Source organism: Ammospiza nelsoni, chromosome 5, assembly GCF_027579445.1.
Source record: "Ammospiza nelsoni isolate bAmmNel1 chromosome 5, bAmmNel1.pri, whole genome shotgun sequence".
Taxonomy (NCBI): Eukaryota; Metazoa; Chordata; class Aves; order Passeriformes; family Passerellidae; genus Ammospiza; species Ammospiza nelsoni.
In genome coordinates, this window is record NC_080637.1 from 66,762,099 (window position 1) to 66,786,695 (window position 24,597).

At 42.0% G+C, this 24,597-nt stretch overlaps 1 protein-coding gene across 1 annotated transcript in view; it reads left to right on the top strand.

The window, feature by feature from the left end:
- Nucleotides 1-602: 602 nt before the first annotated feature.
- The window catches only part of DUSP16 (dual specificity phosphatase 16), a 58,281-nt gene continuing 34,286 nt past the window's right edge, over nucleotides 603-24,597 (top strand). Inside the window, exon 1 of the mRNA XM_059471919.1 lies at nucleotides 603-680. The gene's annotated coding sequence lies outside the window, so the exon portion shown is untranslated. The remainder of the gene's footprint in view (nucleotides 681-24,597) is intronic.

Here is a 24,597-nt window from a genome sequence, read left to right on the forward strand (position 1 = left end):
GTCCCCCTCACCACTGTCCCCTTTTAATTTTTTCAAGCCATGTTGGGAGGGGGGAAGGAGAGGGAAAACAGAGCTCCAAAGCTCCAAATGCTTCCTTTTTCTGCTCCTCTCCCCTCCCACCTTCACGCTTCCCACTCTTAAAAAAAAAAAAAAAAACCCGAATATATTTTTTTCTTTTCTAATTTTTAAATTTGCTGAGGCTTGGTTATTGTTTTAGAGAGGACGCTTTTTTGGTTTGTTGGTTTTTATTTTTTTTCCTTATTGAAGAAGAAGGAAAAAGAAGAGCGACTGGAAGAGGACAAAGTTGTTCGGGCGGCAGCGGCGAGGCTAGTGGGCAATTGCTTTTATCCTCGCCGAGGGGACAGGCAGCCAGACTGGCAGGGGTGACACAGTAAGTGCCGCAGCGGCGCAGGGGACACCGACCCGGGCCCGCACCGCGGGAGCCAAGCCGGGAGTGGGGCGAGGGGCGCGGGGGGGGCCGGGCCGGGCCGGGCTGGGCCGGGCTGGGCGGGGAGGAGGAGGAGGAGGGGGAGGGAGGTGAGGGAGAGGCGGGCGGCGGGAGCCCTCCCTCCCTCCTCCCGCATGCCCTTCCCCGCCGCCCCCTCACCTCCGGAGGAGAGCGCCCGCAGTGGACAGGTCGCTGCCCCGGCCCGGGCGGGCTCCGGCCGCCTCCGCAGGTGGTAAGAACGGGGGCCGGAGGGAGGGGGAACGGCACAGGCACCGCACGGCACCGGCGGCCGCCCCGCGCTGCCCTCCCTACCTGCTGCCGGCACCCTGCTGCCCGCGGCGGCTCCTGCCTCCCGTCCCTTCCCTGCCCTCCTCCCGACATCCACCTGCCTCTCCCCGTGCGGGGAGGAAGCCGTGCGCCGCCGGAGCGCGGGGCGGGAGGAGGCGCCGCCGGGAGAAGCGATGGGAAGGAGCCCGCGGGCTGCCCCGCGGGGGGCTCGGCGCTGCCCGTGAGCCGCGGCGTGCGCCGCTGCCCTGCTAAACTTAGCCCGCAGCGCCGGCTCCGCAAAATGGTCGGGGATGCTTTAAAGCTCCGGAGGGCTCCTGAAGAAATGCTGAAGCTCTGCCTTCGCCTCGGAAAACGTTTAAATTGAGGCGGCTGACAAAATGGAGGGCTGCCGCGGCGTCCAGGAGGGAGGCAAATTGTTAACCTGGCATCGCGCTCGCCTGAGCTGCCGGCCCGGGGCTGGCGCCGGGACGCGGCCTGACAGATCCCCGCTCCCGGCTTTGTCCCCCCCGGGCCGGGATGCGGGGCTGAGCGCGCATCACCTGGTGTATGGGATGTGCCTATTGCCGAGCCTGACCAATGGCAGGATTTTTCAGCGGCCAAAAAACATTTGGTTACATGTCAGATGAGAAGCTGGGATTTTAATTTTTTTAAAATTAATTTTGATTTTTAAATTTTTTTTGAAAAAGGAAACCCAGGAGAATTTACTTTCTTTTACCGTCGTTTCAGCTGGTTGAAATATAAAACCAATTTATTTGGTTTTCCTTCAAATGAAGGGTGTAGTGATAACAAGCTATATTGTCTGACCTATGACTAATTCTTCTGTTCAAACATTCAGTGTATACTCAGCAGAAAAAATAGATCTGTGCTAGTTTTGAAATCTAAAAGCAGATTGAACTGTTTCTCTTTGCAAGGATGTTTCTTGGGGTTCTTAAAAGAGAAAACCCCAACCAAAACCTGAGAATGATTTTGTAATCCTTGCTCTGAGATTTATGCTATTCCTAGCAGTGTGTGGTTTGGTAGATACAGAGTTTATAAAGTCACAACTGACCAAACAGGAGTTGGTTTAGACTCTTGTGTTTTGAGGGGAGGTGGAAAAATAGTAAGTCTTAATTTCTTTTTATGGTGTTCATCCCACTGCCCATTGGAGATTGAAACATTAATCACAGTTGTTTATGTTGGTTGTCTGGGAGTTTCTGCTTGAATGTGGACCGAAGTATGCAGCAGGGAGGTGTACATGTATTTTTAGCTTTCATTTTTAATGACAAAAGATACAAAGAATAGTGGTACTCACAAGTAAAACTTGCATTTACTGAGTATGCTCATTAATATTTTGAGGATGGAATCTATAAGAAATATGTGAATTGTAGTAAGTTCCGCTTATTGTACTTGTTTAATACACAATTTAAAAGTCCCTTTTTAAATGAACAAACACATAAAGGCACGAGAGAATGTGTCAGTTTCTGTGCTACAGATAGTAGCTTCAAAATGCTTTGGTTTAATACATATGGGAAGATCCAGAAAAACAAACCAAGCATTTAAAAATGTAACATGTATGAAGATACCTGAGTACATTCTTGCTCCAGTAGCTCTGCTTTTGTTAGCTACCCAAGCAAATGTAATGGAACAAAATCACACCAGAAAAACTTCTGTAGAAGATAGCAAGCTCAGTTATCTTTGTTTCTGTAAAAATGCCCGCTCCTCTTCCAGCAAAGACAGCTGGCCGGGCAGGGGTGTTTGTTTTTAGCTTGTCCTGACCATGGGGACGGTATCGGCAGAAGCTGTGCAGGAATGTGTTAAATGGATTTCGCTGGGAGCTCCGTCTCCCAAGGCAGCCCCGGCGGGATGCCAGCGCTGGCTGAGCCCGTGGGAGGAGTTGTGGTTGGATCTGCCATGTGCCTGTGCACCTTCCCTGGCAATGGGCTCTGCCCTGCGAGCCCTGTGCTGCTGCCACAGCGGCAGTGAAGTCATTCGCAGTCCCTGGGTGTGAGATGGGCCAGGCGCTCCTCTGCCTATCAGATAAGAGATTCACGTAGGCCTGCCGGAGCCCTCGGGGGCTGAATTCAGGCTCTCTTTGTAAGGCCAGCCTTCGTAAGAAATGTCAAATAGACAAGTTAGATGTTGGTTTCTGTTACTTGCATTTAGCTTCAAGTGAGTTCTGCTCCAACGCATTGGGCGGTAAGAGGTGTGTGCAGGTGAGGGCTTTGCTCCATCACCTGGGTTTTTAACATTCAGTGCCATAATCCTCACACCAATTCAGCAAATTCACTGCTTTCAAAATGCAATTTTGCTAAAAAAAAATACAGTAAGTGCAGCTGAAGTATTTTTCCCCCCAAAGAAAAGGAGGCAGCAGGATGATAGCTTTCACTTTGTAGCATGTCAGCTGAATTTTCTAGGACTTTTTTTTTTTCTTTTTCCTTTCTATAGAAGCAGTCAGGAAAGCATCATGGATATTCTTCAAGTGCTGACAGTCCTTAATAGCCAGATGGCATAGAGTAGTTACTGTCAAAGGATGAGGTGTGGAAGGATTGACACATCCCTTCCTTTTTCTTTTCCATGTTTTTTTTCCAGCCTTTGAAAGAAGCATGGGTTTGGTCTGTGACTCCACTGAATCTGCCCCTATGGATTTGCTGTTATGATAGTGACTAAATGCTTCTTGCAATCTTGTAGTATTTTGTGCATGGTTGTGTAATGCTAAATCCTTGATTATTTAAGAATTTTCAAGAAGCTGGTTTTCTTGGTAATAGGGAAGAAAGTGTGTCCCTAATGTGTCAAATGCTACATTCACTTTCCCTACAATTCCTTAGGGATGGCTTCCAGAATGAGCATTGTGACACAGAGGATTTCTGTAGAATATTTTAAACACCAATAAGTACATATCAGTATTGCTAGTATTTCTGTGATTTGTTTGTACCCCACTCATAAACAAAGGGAAGTGTATCATCCTTTAGGGCTGCCAGTTGCATACATGACCTCTACTTTCTGCACAAATCAAAAGCCACAGGTGATGGCTGGCCTGGTGGTGGGTGTCAGGATGTTGTTCTAAACTTAAGCTTTTAACTGACTGAAGACCAGGGGTCATTGGCAAGAAAGTGAAGTGAACATTAAGTACAGGCTGCTTCTGGGGGTATCCTATCCCCAGGAATTCATCACTATTGTAATGATATCCTCACCCCAATACTAAAGCCAATGGAGATGAAACTGCCTGTGGAGCAAGGCAGGAGACTGGGATGCCCTGGGCTCCTGCAGTATTCCTGCTGCTGAGGACAGGCATGGCAACAGGGCAGCTCCTATCACCACTGTTCTGCTCCACCATGCCTGATCTTTGCATTGGTGTTGTCAGCTCCAAATAGGGAATCTCTATTATAGTTACTCTGTAAGTTCCTGTAACTCCTGAAGCAAGCAAAAAATAGATATTAATGGTCAAGTTTGGCATCTCAACTTCTAGATTTGCCTAGTTTTAACTAGGCAGTTCTATCAAAGGCCTTCTGGCAGGTACCATGGTTTCCAGCAGAGATGGTGTTGGGCACCAATGAATTACTGCTCAGGACTCAGAGCTCCCTACATGAGCTGCATGTAGGGGGTGTGAATGGAGGGCAAGAGCAAGATGGGTGTGAGTTCAAGGCCCTGTGTTTCCTTCTGCTGCACTTTGTGGTCTGCTGCTGAGCCAAGAGTGTTCTACTCAGAGCTGGCTCTGGGAAGGCTGGCAGCCTTCCATGCTGTGTCCCTATGAAATGCTCCAACAGCTGAAAAAAAACCCACCAAAATTAATAATTGGGCAAGCAAGGAAAGAGGGGAAAGTGTTGTTTCAGTGATGGGAGGTTTCCAGTGGGGCTGCAGGGATTCGGTGGGAACATTCCCAAGCTCCCTTTGTGCTGCTTTTCTGTGCTTTCACTGTCCCAAGCTGGAAGGTATCAAAGGAACTCCTGAAACAAGGTTCTTCTTTGAGGGGAATTAGTTATCTCTTCTCTTTCCTGGTTACAATATGATACTTATGTTGCCAGTGACTCACACAGCTTCTCTCCAAGTGTGTTTTTGGAACTAATTTTTCCCTGTGCTGTGTGAGTTTTCATGATGTTTCCCATAAACCAGGATCAGTTCCTTGCTCAGACCTCCTCAGGTACATTTGCACTCTTCTTTGCCTTCAAGCTTAAGATATAAACTTGTATCATTTGTTTAGCAAATAAAGATACAAAAGTTTGTATCTTTGTATAAAAGAGATGTGCAGAAGCTTTCATTACTTGAGAATAAATGTAATTTTTTTTCTCCATGAGATCTTTTTACACACGAGTCAGAGTGATGGTCTGCTAAAATAGTATGAAAAAAATCTTCATAAAATCATAGTGGAACTGTGTTCCATTACATTCATTTGGCAGAAAATTGACACATTTCCCAATATTGAGACTGAAATAGCATTACCCGTTTTCATTCTGCCTCACTTGATTTTTGCTTTGCTAAAATGGTCTATGAATGGAGCCTGTTGACTAAATGATAGATCAGTGGCTGTACAGATACTCTTTTTACACATCTTTGCCTGCTTATCTAATGTTTTTATGTTACTGAAGGCAATGTGGGAGGCAAAAAGATGGGTCTGAGTGTGTAATGTAGCAACACTGGCATGAGAACTTTACAGAGAGCGTGAACTGAGGAGGACAACGGGGACTAATTGTATGAAATTCCTTTTATGCACACGTTCTTGAGTTTGAATAACTAGTATGTATTCAGCCTGCTGGATTAGAAGGCTTTGGCTCTGCATGTGTAGCATAGATGTTGCTCTCAAAATAGGAAAGGAACTCTCCCTCCTCCCACGCTATTCCGGATAAAATTGATTCAGTGCTGCATTTTGCTCCTACTGAACCCCTAGGAAAGCATGTTTAGGCTTTATAGTTCTGGTTAGGCTGAATAGTTCATAGTGTTAGAGATAGAAATGCCACACTTTTAATAGCCTGCATGTTGTTTTTGCTTCTTGATTGCTAGGGGTAAGAATCATTCATCCCAGACTTGGTAGACTCAAATCCCATGCTAGAACTTGGGATTTTGCCTGCAAAATGGTCCTTGCAGGGGTGTACTTTTCTCCACAGTGCATATTTCACTAAGTTTGTGCAGTTCCTTAAAGCAGGACACCCATCTTCTAAACACCATCTTACAAATACATGCAAAGAGTCTGAGCTATGCTTCGCAGGGCTTCTCTCAGCCGTCCTGCCACTGAAATAAGCCTTAAGAACAGGCATGGGGTTACTTTCTGCTCATTCTATTAATGCCACCAGCAATAGATATAGCACCTATCACCTATCCAGTTCCCACAGGTGTTATGTTACAAGTGCTTAGGTGTTGGGATTTCATACCTCCCTACTTGAAAATTCCTGCTTGGGACACAGTGTTTCCTCTTGCCTTCCAGCTTTGCTCTCCCTGACTTTCATAGGAGTCTGTCTGAACTCTGGAAAACTGGGAGGGAAGAGAGGTGGAGAGGGAAGAAACTTTGTGTTACATATCTTTCTTCTAATGCCATCACAGTCAGAATTGCCTTTCCAAACTAAGGGAATTTAGGTAGAGACTTCTTACTAAGAACGATTGGGGAGCAAACAGAATAAGCTTCAGCTTGGTTTCTACAAAGATTCATAAATGTTTTCCAATTTCTAAGCAAGAAGAAAACTATTGCAGCTTACAGCAGAGAAGTACAGCAGTAATCTTAGTGCATTGGGTTGACATGTTATTGGATTCTAGTAAATTTCAAAATATGCAATAGTCTGAATCCAGATTGGATTCTAGTAAGTTTCAAAACATGCAAGAGACTGAATCCAGATCAGCAGAAGGCAAATGGTGTCACCACTTTAGGAGGGCTCTCCCCACCTGTCAGAAGACCTTGTGTTTAAGGCAGGTGTGCTCCAAACTGAGGATGGGCTGTGAAAGACTCTTCCCATAGTCTGCTTGGAGTTCTGCATTGATGGTAAGTCTCTTCTCCTTCTTCCCTTTTCTCCCATGTCCTTTCAGTTTCCTAAAAGCTCTCCAGCTTTTACACAGTGGGTGTTGGGAGGCCTTACTGAAGCAGGGTCATCTCCAAGGACTGGTCTGTATGTTCACATTCCTGTGTCTCAGGAAGGCAGGGGCAGCTGAAGGCACCACCCTTATGAGGGCTGGTAAACTTCATGTTCTCCTGGCTAGGAGACTTACAATGAAATCTAATAAAGCTAAGAGAGCTGCTTGTACTTGTACTATCTGCTGCTACCTTGTTTGTTTCTCAAAATGTCACTTTTTTGTTTTGGTTTTTCTTGCATGTAACTTTTCAGCTGAATAGGTCTGATTTTCCTGGTCCTTTTTTTCTTGTCCAGCTGCTGAAAATCCCTGACTTCTCATGGGTGACACAGTGTGGGCATGCTGTCATCTTCTCAGTACTCTGTTCTGCTTGTTAGATAATTGATAATTGTTAGAGATAGAATGCCACACTTAATAACCATAGATAGAGATCCATGTGTGGTTACCATCCAGGTGACAAAGCATCTTTCCTCAGTGTGGCTCACTTTGCTGTCTGCTGGGATTTCCAAGTAGACCTCTTTGAAGATGCCTGAAAAATTTGCCTATCCAGCCCAGACATGATTGTATGACTAGCCCATTTTTTTGCCTGTTTCCTGTCTAAATATTACTGAAAGAAATTTATCTCCTTCAAGAAAAACAGGTATGAAAAAGAGCAGGAGTTCAAATCTCCAGGATACTGGTCTGGACAGCAAAAGAAAGTGATGAAATACTTATTAACTATTACTGTCCTTGCACATTTTCCCAACATACTATTTCCATGAAGAGACACACATCTTTCCACCTCCTCAAATTTACAGGATTTGAATATTTTTCTGCAACTGTGGCTTGCATGACTTGTCATCTCTCCTGCAGGCATGACCTCTTGTGAAATGAGGAAATGTGTGGTGCATTTGTCCCTGCTGCCTCATGTATGGTTAAACTATAGAAAACTGGAGGAAGCACAGGCACGCTGCTCCTCTGACAGGCTTCTGCAAATACAAGCTATTAATGACCATTGCCTTTCATGGGCAAAACCAGACTTGGCAATTGCTTTGTGCACTTCATTTCATGGTGTAACAAGCAAGCACATCAGCTATTTTTATTCAAACCCCCAGACATAACCAGTATGGCAGAGTGGCTATGAAATGTCTGCATAGCTAAGTGAAAATACAGCTGCTGTTTAACGCTAAATTTTTTTCTTTTACTTACATGATATTGAGGGTTCAACCAATGATCATCTAATCTTTCTGGTTGAGTCATGGTGAGGATGTTGAGGATTTAGCATTAAAAAGGAGCATGTCCTTTTCAGTCACTGACTTTGTCTGCTGTTTAAGTCAGCAATAGGGAGGTAATGCAGTAGGAAAGGTGGGTGGGTGGGAAGTGGGGACTGATCACAGAATCACAGAAATTCAAGGCTGGAAGAGACCTTTAAGATCATCGAGTCCAACCCATGTTCTAACACCTCAACTAGATCATGGCACCAAGTGCCACATCCAGTCTTTTTTTAAACTCTTCGAGGGATGGTGACTCTACCACCTCCCTTGGTAGATGATCCATGGTAAAGGTTCAGGTATTGGCCTTTCAGAAGCCTTTGAGACTGTATCTTTGAATGAGCTGCTTAGTGGCTGGCACAGAAAAAAGCTGGATACACTTAGCAGATGCTGGCTTAGAGAGATGAGTTGTTTTGGGAATTTTTAAAGTCTGCCAAGCTGTTTGATGGTGGTTTTCCCACTTCTTTTTTTTTTTTTTCATTTTATTCCCCTTCCCCCTTTCCCCTGTAGAGGCTGTCTACTTTGATGGGAAAATGACTTTTGTGGCATGATGAATAATTAAAAAAAAAAAGTTAGACTGTGTTGATGATTTCAGTATTTCAAAGCCAAGAATTTATGTCATGAATTAACTCGGGAGCAATGTTGGGCATATAAGTTTTTGTGTATGTACATAATAAGCATATATATATACCTCAGAATTGACATGTGATTTCCAGTTCAATTTTGGTTAAAAAAAGAAAAGAAAGAAAGCAAACCTTTCTACAAACCATCTACAAGTTACAAGTTAGAGATCCTAAGGAAAAAAGAGACATCACCTAATATGCTTTTTCCCTGACCTAGAACCTGCCTGATTCTGGAGCAGATATCCAGTAGCAGCATTTTTATATATCTTCGCTAAACTGAATTATTAAGTGCACTTACAAAAATCTTCTTGCTATACCCACCAAAGTAAGGCATTTCTATTGAGTGTTTATTATTTGGCTCAGCTTGTGGTACTGCTTTTCTGTATAGTCATACCTTGTGCTTACCTAGCTATTTATTACTTATTTACCTATTCTTGTAATTTATGTAGCAAAATGAGAATATACAAATCTTACTTCCTCCTTGAAATGTCTTTCCCTTTCAAATGTCAGTTGTTATGTTTGAAAGCACAGCTGGAGTAGTATAGAAAATAGAATTACTCTTTCTTTAAGGTTAAGTGGGATGACTGTTGAGTAGATCAGCTGCTTTGGGACAAGATGTTGATAAAGAAATTGAACCACCAACATGTAACCACATCCTTCAGGTTCTCCAACAGCAGGAAAATGGGCTTCCTTGAATTCCAAATTCTGCACATTTTGTTCTGATTTATGTTTAAATGTTTAACTTGAAATGTAGTTTTATTTTCTGATGTCTGTGGATAGAGCTGTGATCCTGCTTTTACTCAAAATGAAGTTAAATTGCACTGCAGTGGAAAAATACTCAAGCTTATCACTTTCTCAAGCTGAAGTTTCAAACAGTTTATCCAGTTTCAAAAGCTGTCTGTTATAAAGGTCAACTTCTGTCATAGTGAAAATACTAGAAAAGGAGGATGTGTGTAAGGAACAGGACTGGAGAGAGAGAAAGGACGGGGCACAATAGAAAGAGGTATTGATGAGATGTTGAGAAAATATACCTATGTGCATTAAATAAAGGAAGAAGAAAATAAGAAGGTAGAGTCAAAAGAGATTAAAAGTATTTCTAAGAAGAAGGAAGAAAAGTTCTGCACTAGTTGCACATGAAAATGACATTTCATTTAAATCACAGAAGCTGTAGTTGTAATGTCTGTTCTGTCTGACAACAGAATAGGATCATTCCACTTTGGCTGGTAATGCTAGGCTTGCAGGAGTAGATAACAGAAGAGTTATTTTCTGTGTGTATGAGGAGAAGCCTTTTTGACAGGCTGTCTAAATAAAGTCTTAATGACAAGTTGCAGGAAGTACAGGGAAAGGTGTAATTTCTAATAGGTTCATAGTAGTAAATACTATTTGTGCATCTAGAAAATATCTTCTGAAGATTGTTAAATAGTTATAATTCATGTAACTGAAGATACACCTTAAAACCTAGAAATGTTGGGTGAGATTATGTGGTGGCTTTTGAGAAAATAACATTGTGTGGGTTTGTGTATTTGGCCTTTATCACTAGGGATTTGTAAATATTAAAGAATGAGTTGATTTCAGAACTTTTCATTATAAACCATACCTTCATGTTGAAAACTTTACAGTTCAGAGGCTTAAGCTTCAAATAGCATGTTCCTGAGTCCACATAAAGACATGTCTTTCAGTGCAACTGAGGGAATGGGAAGAAGTGTGAAAATGATCTGTCTGAATACTTCTGTTACAAGTTGCTATTTGTCTTCGTGCTGTTAGTGATTTATTGTTGGCTCTTTTAAGATCTGGTATGTATGGAGTTATTACAGACAGGAGAGAAACTTATATTAAAGAAAAAAGTTGGCAAATTTTGTGTTTGCCTCTAGAATATGTTGAGTACAAGAGGCTGATATCCTCTAAATACATTGTAGATACAGATGTGCCAGCTCCCCCAGGCCTTTGCTGTTTGTCTTCTAACATTTTGGGGTTATGCTAAATGGTACCATTGGTGGGAATGCTTTGTAAGTACAAGTAGTCAGTGCCCCAAGGAGCCTGAACCTAAATACACAAAGCAGAAGAACAGCAGCTAAAGACTATTGACAAAGTGTCTTTTTCCAGCTGTGCATGTAGACAAGGTTACCACAGCTGGCTGCTTGACCCAGTCCCTCTGCCTGTAGCTGCTACCCTAAGCCTGCTGCTTAGGGTAGTTTGTCTGACTGTTTTTACTTCATTCGAGGCCAAGCTGGGGAATAAATTCACAAGTAGCCTATTTTCTTTGTGTTTGGTTTGAAGCAGACCAGAAATCCATCATACTGTTTGTTCCATAGACTCTAGGTGGTTGTTTGCTCCATGCCACACCTTAAATTACCTGCCTTCTCAAAATCTTAGAAGTAAAATACTTTGTATGCTGTCTTTTCCTTTCTTCTGTGTTCTGCCCAACTGGCTATTACCTTTGTTGTCCATAAGAAGTGGGTTCAGTCACAGTAAAATTGGAATTGGAGAACATTAACATGGATCTGCTGAAAGTAGTGGAGCTCTCTCTCTCACGTGAGGATGACACAGAGTGCATTTCTGTGGCAAGTAACACCAAAGCCTTGCAGGTACTGAGATTCTTTCTTTTAAAACTCACTCTCTAATGGCTGTCAAGATCCCACAGTGAGCCAGAGCTGGGAACCAGAAATGCCTGAAGATTGTTTGGCTGTCGTTTACTGCTGCATTTGTTTATTCTACTTGGTTGTACAGTCAGTTTGTGACTGCTGTAGCTCTTTGAGTCAGCTTGCTGGATTAACTTGGGAGCTGGCATGAGGGAGGCTGCTCACTGGTAGCCCTGACTTCACTTGTTTTAAGCTGCCATGGAATGTACCCCCTCAAGCTTGTCTTCTGCAGAGGCAGCAAGAAGTATATTCATGGCATGGATTTACCCACTGGAAACCAAGGCTGGAGCCATTGATTCAGGCTATTAAGCTGATTACTCTTTGTTTGCCAGTGTGCATTCAAGTTGGCTTGTCTTGGCTTCCCAGGGCTCCAGGAGCTTTGTGCTCCATTGGAAACTCTTGTTTGCCACCTGACAAATTCAGAGCTTGGGTTCTGTCAGGATGCTTTTGCTCTAAAACATGGCCAGGACACAGACATATATGTGTATGTGTTTTCATGTACACATCCACATACAAACCATGTACATGAATGTGCACATGTGAATATATACCCATATACTCCTCCAGAGTTTGTATCTTATAAAGCTTTCACTCAATGTGACTTTCTTTTTGGTTTTTTTGATGGCTCATATGACAAGAAAAATTATTAATTAAAGCAATTAATTAGCTAGGAGAACAAAATAGCCTTGCTGATGATAAGGCTTCTTAGGCTCTTTCTAGGGATAATGAATTGAGAAAATCTGGTGACATTGTCTTCATGTAGTTGGTAGTTTTAGTGTCATAGCTATCTGAAGTAGGCAGGTAAATTTTGTACATTTGGTAGGTTATGGTGTGTCTGTCTGATCAGAAGTCACAAGCATATTCATTACTTATCTTTCAAACAAAAGTGAAATAAAAACCTCTTCCTACTCAAAAGCATTTACTTTGTATCATACTTATTTGGTAAAATGAAAAATCTGTTTTCTGATATAAGAATGGATAGCTAGTAATGTCTATTCATTTTTAACCCTGTTTTTTTTTTATCCTTTTCATATTAACTTAAAGGGTGCTAGTGTTCAGAGTTGTCTCTGTTCTCACTTGTTAATAGCTTGTGTCATCTCTGCCCACTGCTCTGGGGGGAGTTTTGATTAAACTTACAACTCCATTTAGCATTCCCATTCCTGTTCAAGTGGTGGTGTCTGATTTCTTTTTAATCCTAATGCTGTATTTTTATATCGTTTCAATCTCAACCATTTGGGGGTTTTGAGTATTCCTTCCATTTACTCTAAGTAATAGCATGGTGACACCAGGACCATGTTCTTGGAGTCCTGCCTGGAGTAAAAGGGTTCTGCAGGTTTCTGTTGGAGCTCTGCTGAGCTCCTGGTGCTGCATGGCACTGCTGTAATGGGACGGTGTCCACACTGGAAAAGATGGTGTTGCAGAAAATCTTGTCTTGTGCACATGGGAATCCAGAACATCCTACTGGTGAGCCTGCCATCCCTACAGCATGTTGGGACCAGTCATATTAGTGGTGACATTTTGTCAGCTGAAGGCTTTTGTCATTCAGGGAAGAGGTTTTTTTTCCTTCTGCCAGATCATTAAGACTGCATTTTGCTAACTTGTGCCAAATTTCCATGTGAGTCTGGCAAACCAGTTAACTGAAATAGCCTGTCTGTCATGTCAGCACAGCTCTGCCCTTCAGCCAGTTGCAAATCTAAAGTGGTTACTTCCCAATGGTTCCATCCAATGTTGCTACTATCAACAGACACATAAATTTGGGGGTTTTTCCCCTTCTACCACTCTACTGAGGGTTTATTCCCACCTCCTTGGGTAGGGGAATGAGTGCACATGGTTGTAAATATTACATTTATCTTAAAATTTAGATTTTTTTTTTAAACTTTTTGCTATAGACTTCAAAGTGAGCTTTTTAGAAAGTCTACATAAAGACCCTTCAAGCAATGGGAGATGACATGCTCAAAGACACATGAGGAAATTTAATGGTGTCTTTGGGTCTGGGAGAGAAGGGTGGTTCTGTATCCTCCCTTATTTCTTGCCATATCCTCCTTTATGCCTGTCATAAGGTCTGTCAGAAGCTCTGTGTGGCTGCTCTTAACTAACTTGTTCTGGTACTGAAGTTCAACAATCTTAGTCTTTTTCTTCTTTTCTGTCATGTATAGCACTTTCTACAAACACTTTGTACCTGTGCTGGAATAGCTTGCTTTGTGACTATTGTGACCATTAGTGGCCATTACATATTTCTGTTTTCTGTTCAACCCTTAAATACTTAATCCCCTCATAAATGTTGAGAACATGATGCCTTACTCTTAGTTAATCAACTTTTTTACTCTTAGTTAATCAACTTTTTTTCCCCTCTTCTTCTGCTGTGTGAGTCCTGACTTAATCCATCTTGAACTTACCTTTTGCCAGCACCCTATGTGGGAGAGGCCCTTGCAAAGAAACTTGGTTTTGCTTTCTCAGTTATTATTATCTAGTTCCTGATATCAAATTTAATTGCACTCTTTGATTTTTCTGCATAAGCTCTTAGGATTTTTCTTATATCGGATACTTTCTGTTCTTCTAAAGTTTTTTTTCTTTTTTTTTCCCCTTTTTTTTCTATCTGCTGTCACTTATATTGCTTTCTGTTTCTTTACCGAGGCTTTGATTCACATTTTTCTGGGATGTGCTCATTTGGCCTGTGTAACCTCAAGAAAATGTTACCATTTCAACATAATGACTCTTTTCTTTCATGGCTTCCTGTTCCCTTTCCTTGTGAAGTGGTATGTATACCTTCCACAACTTCCAGACTCAGCTGGGAGCTAAACACGCAGCTTTTCATTTCCTCTCCCTTCTCAAATTGAGGATCCCTTGGACCAACCAGCAGTGTCTAAACCACTGTTTGTGAAGCACAGCAGCATGGCAGGGGTTTTGGTGGGAGCTCTTCCAGGAACGTGGTGAGCTGGTTGTGTTATGGGCACTGGCATTCAGCAGTGACCTGCCTCTCCAACATATTGTAGGATCTTTCTAGTGAAGAGCAGGGGAAAAGCTTATTTTCCTATTGCCAGGTAAAGTACAAGCACAGAACAAAAAATGTCCCTTGGCATGACCTGCAGTGGTTCAATGGCTAAATTGAAATGTAGATTCTCCATCAAATTAAATTCCTCTTGGCTTGGCTCGGTGTTCCCCTTACTTCCTTCTCTAAACAGAATTGGCTGGACCCTTCCCCCTTTTCCACAGTGTGATTCCTTGTTTAGTTTGTGGGAATTGCAAGAGCTCTGATGTTTTCCTGAATTAAAGATGCCAGATTCGTAGTGAGTTCTTCCTCCTTCCTGTTGTTCCTCCCCTCCTCCCCTGATGGACTCTCTGGGGAGTTGGTTAGTTCTTATTTCCCTTAGGAGAAGACATTACCTCATCAGTCCTCATGGCAATTTATGGTTCCTTGTGTGCAGAGGGCTTCAGTTGACTTCAGTGCCACTTCACCAATGGAACTAAGGAAGGCTGGGCTGCAGGAGAGTGAACTCTTTCTTCTGTGTCAGCTGTGTTCATTTCATTTTCCCTCTGGATAAGTTTCCTTTTTGAGATACACTCTGTCTGGAATGACATCTCTGCAGCCACAAAATTGTTATGAAACGCTGAACACAGAGACCTTGCTATCAAAATACTTGTTTCTTCATCTTGTTTTAATCACTGTTGTGAAATGGAATGATTAAGAAGTTCTACTCCAAAAGTAGAGAAAAGGTATTGGAGCTTGCATCTTTTTTGTGCAAAATAATGCTGTCTTGAGACCCAATTATTCAAAAACAAGTTGTAATGAAAATATCCTAAAATCCTCAGCTTTAGTTTGGTTGTATCAAATACTTGGTAAAACTCCAAAGTGGTAAATAACTTGGTTATTTTCTTTGTGGAGTACTAATCTTGTTTGCTTTGGCATGCAAAACCAAAGACACAGCTTATTTTTACTTAGTGTACACTTTTTTAGAGTATCCCTTCCATACAGTATTAAAGAGATTTATTACAGAACCCAGGAGGCCAGACACAGACCATGGACTGCTGTGTTTGGTGGTCTCAGAGGCAAAGTGTTCACCTAGGCAGTTCTGGTCAGCACAAAAAGTCTTGGTACTGAGGCCAAAGTCCTTGTAGACAATAAGGCAAATAATGGTTTGGAGGGAGTGTGACAGAGGTGACAGTCTCATGTTGTTTTAGCTAGCTTAAGAAGAAAATAAAGATGCATCTGGTCTAAGAACAGGTCTGAAAAATTACATTTGCTGCAGTGTGTAGGTGTGAGCAGCATAGTTAAGGCAAAAAGAAACACTACTGTGCTACTAGAGAAGATATCGTGTGCCTAGGTGAGCATCTCTCATCCTTCTGTGTGTTTGAAGTGTCTTAGGATGAAGTAGAAAAATGAGAAGAACTCTAACTTCAATGTAGAAGTCTGGGGAGAAATCCATCACATAAAATGGTGTAAGAGAAGAAAATTGAAAAAAGGGAACCTGTTGGCTGTAGCAGGTAGCTGAATTCCTTCAGGAGGGTACTGGAAATTTTTTGAATGTGCACTGACTTGCTTTGAAAGTGACACCATTACCTAATGTTGCATTTTTCTAGACTGGCCATCAGTCAATCATGTTTTCTTTCTGTCACTGCTTTTATTGCAACATGTGGTGGTTAAAATCCAGGAGAAAGTGTAATGACATCTTAAGTTGTCTGTCTTTTCAGTTACTTCTGTTAAAAGCAAGAATTTATTTTTGTTGATGATGCCAACAGTTGACGTGCACAAGATGACATTTTTAAAGTAAGTCTTTAAATAAACCCACATTTTTTTTCTGTAACTTCTGGTGTAAATACCTGTCTTTCTGCTTTTTCTCTTGAGACTGTATTACAAGCAGTACTGGTTTTCTTAATGTGTGATTAGGTTTGCTGTAGAGGTTTTAACAGAGCTGAATTTTGATGCCCACTCTGAGATGAGATGAGCTGTCAAGGTGATTGGTTTACACCTGATGGTTGCTGACAATCCCTAAAACATTTAATGTAAACTTGTTTCTTCTCTATCAGGACAAATCCCTTGACCACTGCTGTTGCTGTGGTATCTTGGGAACTTAGTGCAGATGCTGTGTGTTGAATGGAGATTTATTTTCAGGGTGTTGGTTTTCTTAGAAAACTCAAAGCTACAACAAATGGCCAAGTCTTCTGATGGAACTTTCAGATCTGGCTGTGTCTTTTTGAGTGCTAATATGTAATGCTGGGTATTCACTGAACTGTTTGTATATGTTGCCACAGATTTATTTCTCTCTTAGTGAGGATGTCAACCTCAAACAATTAACCTATATGTATAGTTTATAGCAGATTAAATAACTCCTCTGGATTCAAAAATTAAAATCAAATCACAGTTGATCATGATGACAGTATAAATAGGGTAACAAAATTACCAGTCCTTCTAGGAGGCTTAATCTCTTGTTCTTTATGGTTTAGCGTAAATCTGTGAATCATAAAAGGTGGCCTAGTGTTGCTCTTCTCCTTCATAATTATTTAACTTTAAGGTTTTCTTAATTGTTGTGAGACAATCAAAAGATGCCTATCTCAGCAAAGTGATGGCACTGTTTCCTCCAGGCTGCTCTCTCTGTGGAGTTTCAAATGCTTCTGCCATGGTGGATGCATCACCATTCCTGCTTGGGGCATCAGTAGTCTGGAGGTGGATTTTGCAATTTTGTCTGTGTCTGAAAGTAATCTAATTGCTGGGTTCAGACAGGGAACTTGCTCCTTAGAAAAGCTTTCTCAGGGATAGACCTGAATGCATTTGAATGTCTGAAAAACCCAGGGGTGGGGTGGATTACCATGGGAATTGCCTTTAGTCTTGCTGGATAGAGATACAGCTTGTGAAAGGCCTCAGGAGGATTTGACCATGCCTTAAAAATACAAAAAGGCACCCATATTTAAATTCTTAGTCTGGTTCTCTGTGATCATTTATCCCTAAAAAGAAACATGACTTCCAAGTCAGTAAATCTTTCACTTGATGTCAGTTGCTCACCAAAAGAATTTTGGATATGACTATGATTTTTCCAAGCTAGACATCTTAAAAGATACTTACCTAGACTATTCCTTGCCCCATCTGGGAGCCACTGCTTTAAGTTGTAGGTGCCACATGCAGTAGTAGGTGCCAAGTGTAGTGGAGCAGGGCATTTTACTGCACAGTTGAGTTGGGACAGGGTGAGTGTTTTTTCACATGTTCTTCTTGGAGCTGGTGAACTTTGTCTGTTTATTCTTTTGGAAGAAAGACCTCAAATGCTTTTAAGCAGCTCATGCAGAGAAGGATCATGCTTTTTCTGTAGTTACAAGCTCAGGTGCTGGTAGCAAGGGTATTTCTATTGGGCAGGCAGCGAGAGAAGCTGATGTTCCTGGGTAGATCTGTGCTACTTAAATTGCTATCTGAAGTAGGGCAGTTTCCCTTGGGAGTCCTTTTCTTGTTTGAGTGGGGCTAAAGGTACAGCAAGAGATAGTTTCTTCCCTGCTGCTTTGTTCATACCAGTCTACCTGAAGCAGCGTTACTCTGGCCCTAAAACTGCCATTAAGCTTCCTCAGAATACTTGTATTAACTGTAATTGCCTGTACAGTTTGACAAGATTAGCAAAGCATGGAGAGCACTTGCTACTGTTAGTTTTTTCTTTTAATGACAGAGTTCTTTGGATTTGGCACAGTCTGTCTGCTGCAAACTCCTGAAGTAAAAACAGTGAGGCCTTGGCAAGCAGAACAGTTCTAGCAGGAGGATGTTTGGGCCAAGGACTGGTAGCCAAGCTCTTACCTTTCCACATAAGGTTTTCTTTAACGGGAATGCAAAGGAGATGGGACTGCGGTTAAATAATTACTCCTTGTTTGAGGGAACAGCCCTGAGGGAGGTGCTCATGTAATAATGAGCGTCCCTATTGTGCTGTGTAAGAACAAGGACGCTGTGCTGAGACTGTGAGCAATCATCACGCTGGGACTGGCTCATACCTGATTCTACCGACCTGTGCTGAAAGGCACTATTGACTTCAGTTTTACCTCAAACACGCCAAAAATCCATGGCAGTCCAGCATGTGGGACAATACTGTACTTCAGACTGTGCAGCAGGGCTTTGGACCTTCATGCCCAGGCACCATCCATTTGTACCAGTGGAGTGGGAATTCTGTGTGGCCAAGTTCCCTTTTCCCATCCAAGCAGTGCATACTTTGATTAAAACCAAAGGTGTATCCTGGGGAATACTGTACATTTTACAGATTAATTGATCTTCTTGGAGCACTAGGGTATTTTTCCTCTCCTTCAGTTATTCCAGCATGCTTCTCACTCAATTCCATACACCGCCCCTGCTGTCTGCAGCAACCTGTGTGTGCTGGTGGCAAGTTTATTTTTCATTCCTTACACTCTTTGTGTATCTGAGCAGGGGAAATAACACTAACTTAGAGATCTCTGCTTTGTCCAGTGTTTGGTAATGTAATGGCAGCAAATACTGCCATTACATTTCCAAATAATTTTGGACATGGCACTCTGGGATGGTGCACCTAGAGATGCTCAGCCTAGTCCATCTGCCCTACATTGTGGATTGCTAAGGAGGAAAGGTTTAGCTTGGGTATGTAAAGCTCTCTAGCTGTGCCATGAGGTGAGCTTGCACAAATAAACCCTCCTTTTTATCAAGGCTGGCTTGAGCACTACACTGGTGGTTTGGCTCAGAGGTAGCTGATAAGTCTTTGGTTTAAGCATCTCCCCTGCATGCTGTCCTGCACCAAAGCATGCATGCAATATCAGAATAGTTTAGCTGCCAAAACCATTTAAAAAACCTCTAAAACCTGCAGCCTCTTGCTTTTTCACTAAAATTCATGGATATGGCCTTAAGCATATCTTTGATGTCAGGTGGTCTCCCTGCCAAACCTAAGGCTGGTTCTCAGTAAGGTCTTATGTGGTTATGCTTTCAATAGAGTGACAGAAAGCTAAACCTTGGCAAGACTGGGCTTTAAGCTGATGGTGAGAACAAGTTTAGGAAGAATGTTTTAGTCCTGGATAGGCATTGCAGCCTAGATACATTTTCTTCTAGAACTCAGTAATAGGTTTTATTTATTTTGCCTCTTCCAAGGCAGTCTAATCTACATTAAAACATAGATGTTCTAAAGAATTATTTGGATTTGTGCTTGATCTTTGCCATCTCCTAGGCTGCGGATTACTTGCCTTTGGAAGCACATGCCCCAGGCATTCCTGCTCTGCCTTGAGCCCAGTGGTGTGGCTGCAGAGGAAGAAGGCTGAAGAGGGTGGGAGGAGCCCTTCTCCTTCCCCCCTTTCCTGGTGGCCTCCGCTTCTGTGCGTGTGCTCAGCTCTCTTCCTGCACGTTCTGACCCGTGCTAGAATCCTATCAGAGAGGGCAGGGGGGCAGTCAGGGATGAAGTCTGCTGGAAAACATTTATCACCTTAGTCTGCACGTCTGAAATGCTTTTGGTGTTTATTGGTAGGGATTGGCTCCTTTTGCTTTGTGGCTCAAAGCACCAGGGTTAATCTTTTCATGCCACTTGGTGTTCCTGGGGAGGACCTAACTGCACACACCATTCCCAGGGGCAAACCAGTTCCAGATAACACTTCAAATAAAGTTTAAGAAATGAGCAGAATGACCCCAGGTAACAAACACATCAACTACATCTATATCTGTCATGACTTTATAAAGGTAAATGTGCTTAATTTCCCCTGCTATCTTTGGTAAATATGCTTAATCTCACCTGCTGTCTTTGTCACTGCTACCTAAGTCAGCTTGGAACTCCAGGAGAAGAAAATTTGTTTTACTTTAAAATACCTAAGTTATTAGGTTACGTTATTAAGTTATTAATGTCTCCTCATTGCATTGCAGGATGAAACTTCTAATTCTAGAATTTTGATTAATGCACTACATTTTAAATTGTATCTAGAAATGGTCAAAGTTTTGCAGTAACCTGGAAAACACTCTAAAGGAAAGTAATTTTCCTATGGTGATTTTGTGAGGGCTTTTATTTGTTTGGGTGGATTTTTGTTTGTTTATTTTTTCAGAAAATACAAACATTTTTGTATTTTCAAATAGGTTGCAAGAAGCGTTTGTAAGGAGAAGAATTTTTTCGGTTTCAACTGACTTATTTGACAAAATTTGACTGAAAACAGGCAAGGTTTCAGGAACACAAACTTCACTTAAGTCTTGAAAAAAAAAACAGTGAATATAAAGCTAGGTCAAGTGTCAATTAATAGCAATAAACTTTATAATCCAGGGAAAAGTTTGTTTATGGGAAAAATCTACCAAAAATCTAGTAACTTCATGATGACTCCAGGATTTTCTTGTCTTAATATTAACTCCAAGAATTTGGGTGGGGAGAGTATTCTTTCTTTGAGGCTATCTTTTAGGTTTCTTTGTGCATTTATCACATATTTCCAGTGGTGTGACTTCAGCCAGACAGTTTCCATAAGAATATGATTCACTGTGTAATTTATGACATGCTTGGGGATGTGCTTCGGACTTCTTTTCCTGTTTGGGAAGAGGGACAGGCTGGATGTGGAGATGTTTTGGAAGCCTTGGCTGCTGTTTCTGTGTCACAGTTTGGTTCTGTTTCACGTCAGTGCATGTGAGGAAGGGCTTGTGCATCTGGAGTTCACGCCCTCTCTCTCCTTATCACTTCATACTAACCTCTCATAAAAGATATCACCTCTCCCTGCAAGACCTGCCTTTCCTGTATCCTTGGGCACTTGCAGATGCAGCAGGAACAGCGGGGATCTGTTGGATACGCAGTTCTTGTGGACCACATCTGTTTGTTTTCTATCATAAAGAACCTGGGATTTACTGTGGTGCTGGAAATGATTGTGGGATGATGTGCCTTTTCCTGAGACAGAGTGGGATGCTTTTCTAAGGATGTTAAGGGTTCATGCAATAGCATTGTTGCATAAATATGTAATACAGGTTTGAACATACTGGCATGATACTTTACAATCTACCAAAAAAACCAAAATATAAATGTCTGTATAAGTTATGAACATGACCTCATGAATGAGAGTGGGAGAGCCTGGGCTAGCATTACATCTCTCATAGTATAGCCCCAAGAGAAATGCTTTAGCAGCATAAAAATGGCCACTTTTTCCTCTTTTACTTCTGCTCCAGCTTGGTGTTTATAGGTAAAGTCTCTGCAGTGGGAAACAGACTGTGTGCATCTTCACTGCAGCAATGTTTAGTATAGCTGTTTAGTGACAGGCACAAACTTGAGTCAAATGGTGAGAATTGGGATTGCTAAGAAAAACCTTGCAGGTGACCATTTTTAAACAGTGACCTGGTTTGTGGGTTTTTTTTTAACCTCCCATTGTATTTATAGAGGGCTTTCCTTTACTCTCACCTAAGAATTTTTGTGCCCTCATCTTAAGAGGATATTCACACAAAAATCTGATTGTGTCTGTCTGGGAGAATGTTCCCTGTTCAATCTGGCCTTGGACATTTCCAGGGATGGGGCAGCCACAGCTTCTCTGGGCAACCTGTGCCAGGGCCTCACCACCCTCACAGGAAAGAATTTCTATTTCTTCTTAATATCTAATCTAAACCTATTCTCTTTCAGTTTGAAGCCATTCTCTCTTGTCCTATCACTACATGCCCTTGTAAAAAGCCTTTCCCTGACTTTTTTTGTAGGCCCCCTTTAATTATTGAAATTATTGGGCTGAATTAGTCAAAAACACCTGTTTCCTGCACCTTTTAGTGAGTGGTTCTTTTCTGGGTGTTGTGAGGAAGGTGAGGCCTGAAATTATAACGTGAATACAGACACATATTCCTAAACTTCTAGTTAGTAAAGTTAGAGAAAATAAAAAAAAAAAAATAGGAAAGGAAGGAAAAAAAAACCCAAACTGTGCAGTATTTGATGGGAAGCCAGTGTAACTGCCTTGAAACTGGAGTGGCATGCCTGAGTCAGTGAAGTATGAGCTAAGAACCTGGCAGAAGCCTTTTGCACAAAGGAAGGTTGAGAGAGTCTCTCAGGAAGCCTGTGCGCTGCTAAATGTGGCATGTTTGAACATGAGACTGACATCATTGTGAGTTCATAGTAGTGAAAGAACAAAGTATCAGCCACAAATTAGACTGACCTAATTTTTAAGTCACTTATAAAAACTTAATAGCACAGTATCTTGCTTGTGCAAGCTGTTTATTTCTATCCCAACCTCTGACGACTACATTTAAACTGCAAGTTAACCCTCTAAACTGTTAAAGGAGTCGTTCAGGAAGGTGGGGGCGTTTGAGGGGTGCTGCAGACTTCCTTCCTTGGCTCTTTTTCTACTCTGACCTCAGTTTTCACATAAAGGAAGTGATTAAGGACCACCCATCATATACCTTCATCCTTCAGGATCAGTTTCTGGAGGTAAAAACCTCAGGACTGCTACCAAATCCCAACTCGTTCTTATTGGCTGCTCACATGCAGACTGGAAGTCTGTCTGCAAATTGCCAGAACACGTGCCAAGGGTATCAGCAGGAATTTATATAGAATGAGTAAGCTGTTATAAAACCAATCAGTATCATTTATTGATGTATCCATGATTGTTGACAAGGAACCAATGCTTCTTCCATTGCTGAATACTTAAGAAATACAAGGATCTTGCAGTTTGCAGATGAGAAACTTCTTTCCAAGTATTTTAGTTGGCTCTGCATGCCCTGAAGTTGATCCATTCTGTTGATCTATTATTTCAATTTTTGCAGAAGTATTATAAGCTCTCCAAGCTTGGGATTACTTCAACAACAGTCAGTGCCTTTCCAGTTGCTTTTTAAAGGGCTGTAAAACAAGACACTTCTACAGATTCTGAAGAAATGTAACATTTATAGTTTTGTACGGAGCTGTGCATACATGTAAGCACACATCTCATGGGATAATATGGGTGTATTTAGAGGGAGTATATTTAGTTTCTCTTTGATATTCAGAATTCTGTTATAAACCAGAGAGGTTGCTATAAAACATTTCTTGTTGACCCTAGTCCTTGAGTAACATGCCTATCAGATAATAACAACATAATTTACTCCCTTAGTTTGGTATTGTGCATTTTTTCCTTTCAAAATTACAAAAATCCTGGTCCCTTTTGCTTCTTGGCCACTACATAAAATGGTGGTCGCATTTTGTCAGTTGTTCTTGAGGGGATTTCTGTATTTCATGGTTAGGTCACTTTTCATTCCCTACATCAGGCAGGAGCACATGAAGGGAACCTACAAGAGATGTTACAAGGGTGGGAAGTGATAGGACAAGGGGGAATGGCTACAACCTGACAGAGGGCAGGGTCTGTTTAGGGATTGGGAAGAAATTGTTCCCTGTGAGGTTGGTGAGGCCCTGGCACAGGGTGCCCAGAGAAGCTGTGGCTGCCCCGTCCCTGGAAGTGCCCAAGGCCAGGTTGGGCAGGGCTTGGAGCAACCTGGGATAGTGGAAGGTGTCTCTGCTCATGGCAGGGGGGTTGAGATGAGATGGACTTTAAGGTCCCTTCCAACCCAAACCATTCTTTGATTCTACTTCAGTGGTAATGTTTGTAGTGATACAAGAGGCACAGCTGGGGAACAGAAGTCATCCTCTGCCCTCCTTCTCCCATTGTACAGATGTGTGCAGCTTCTCTTTTCAGCCATGTGGTTACCATGTTAGAAATGTGACTTTGGCCCCGCTGCAGGTCTTGTATAACGTTATTCAAATCCAAAGAAACATGTGGGATCCTTTGGGAAAGACACACCAGAGGATGTGACTGGGATCACAGCTCAGTGAGGTACCATGACTCCTGCTTCTGTTCCTGACTGAGGCCCTGTTGGTACCATCTTGTCAATTGAGTTAATATATGAAAGCAATTTTAATAAGCAAGCCATCATAATTACCTTTGTGGGTACAAATTAGGTATGAAAACATGTTCTGTTCCCAGAGTGTGAGCTGTCAGTAGTCTTACGCCATGGTGAGAGATTTGAGTCACAATCATCTGGATCTAGGGGTCTGTTAATTTGTTTTCTGTGCCTCATCTGCAATTCAGCCATCACTCCATATCATAGCCTGAACAGCCCAGAATGGAGGCCTCTGAGCAGGATTACTGCAACTGTTTAATTTCTGGGAACATATAACAACTTGATTTATTTCTGCTTGTTAATTGTGAGCCATTGCTGTACAGCATATTCCTCAAAGTTTCCTTTCCTACTCCCACTTGAAGATAGCTGGGCTGTCCCCTGTTTGTGGACTTGCTGTTTTCCGGCATCTATTCTGTTTCCTTGCCATGTAAATGTCATTTAAGGAGAAACCCAATTAAATTTAACTGCTGTAATGAGTAGGACTGAGCTTACATATGTGTAATGTCAATGTTTTATTTGGCCCAGCCTCCCTTCTGAAGAT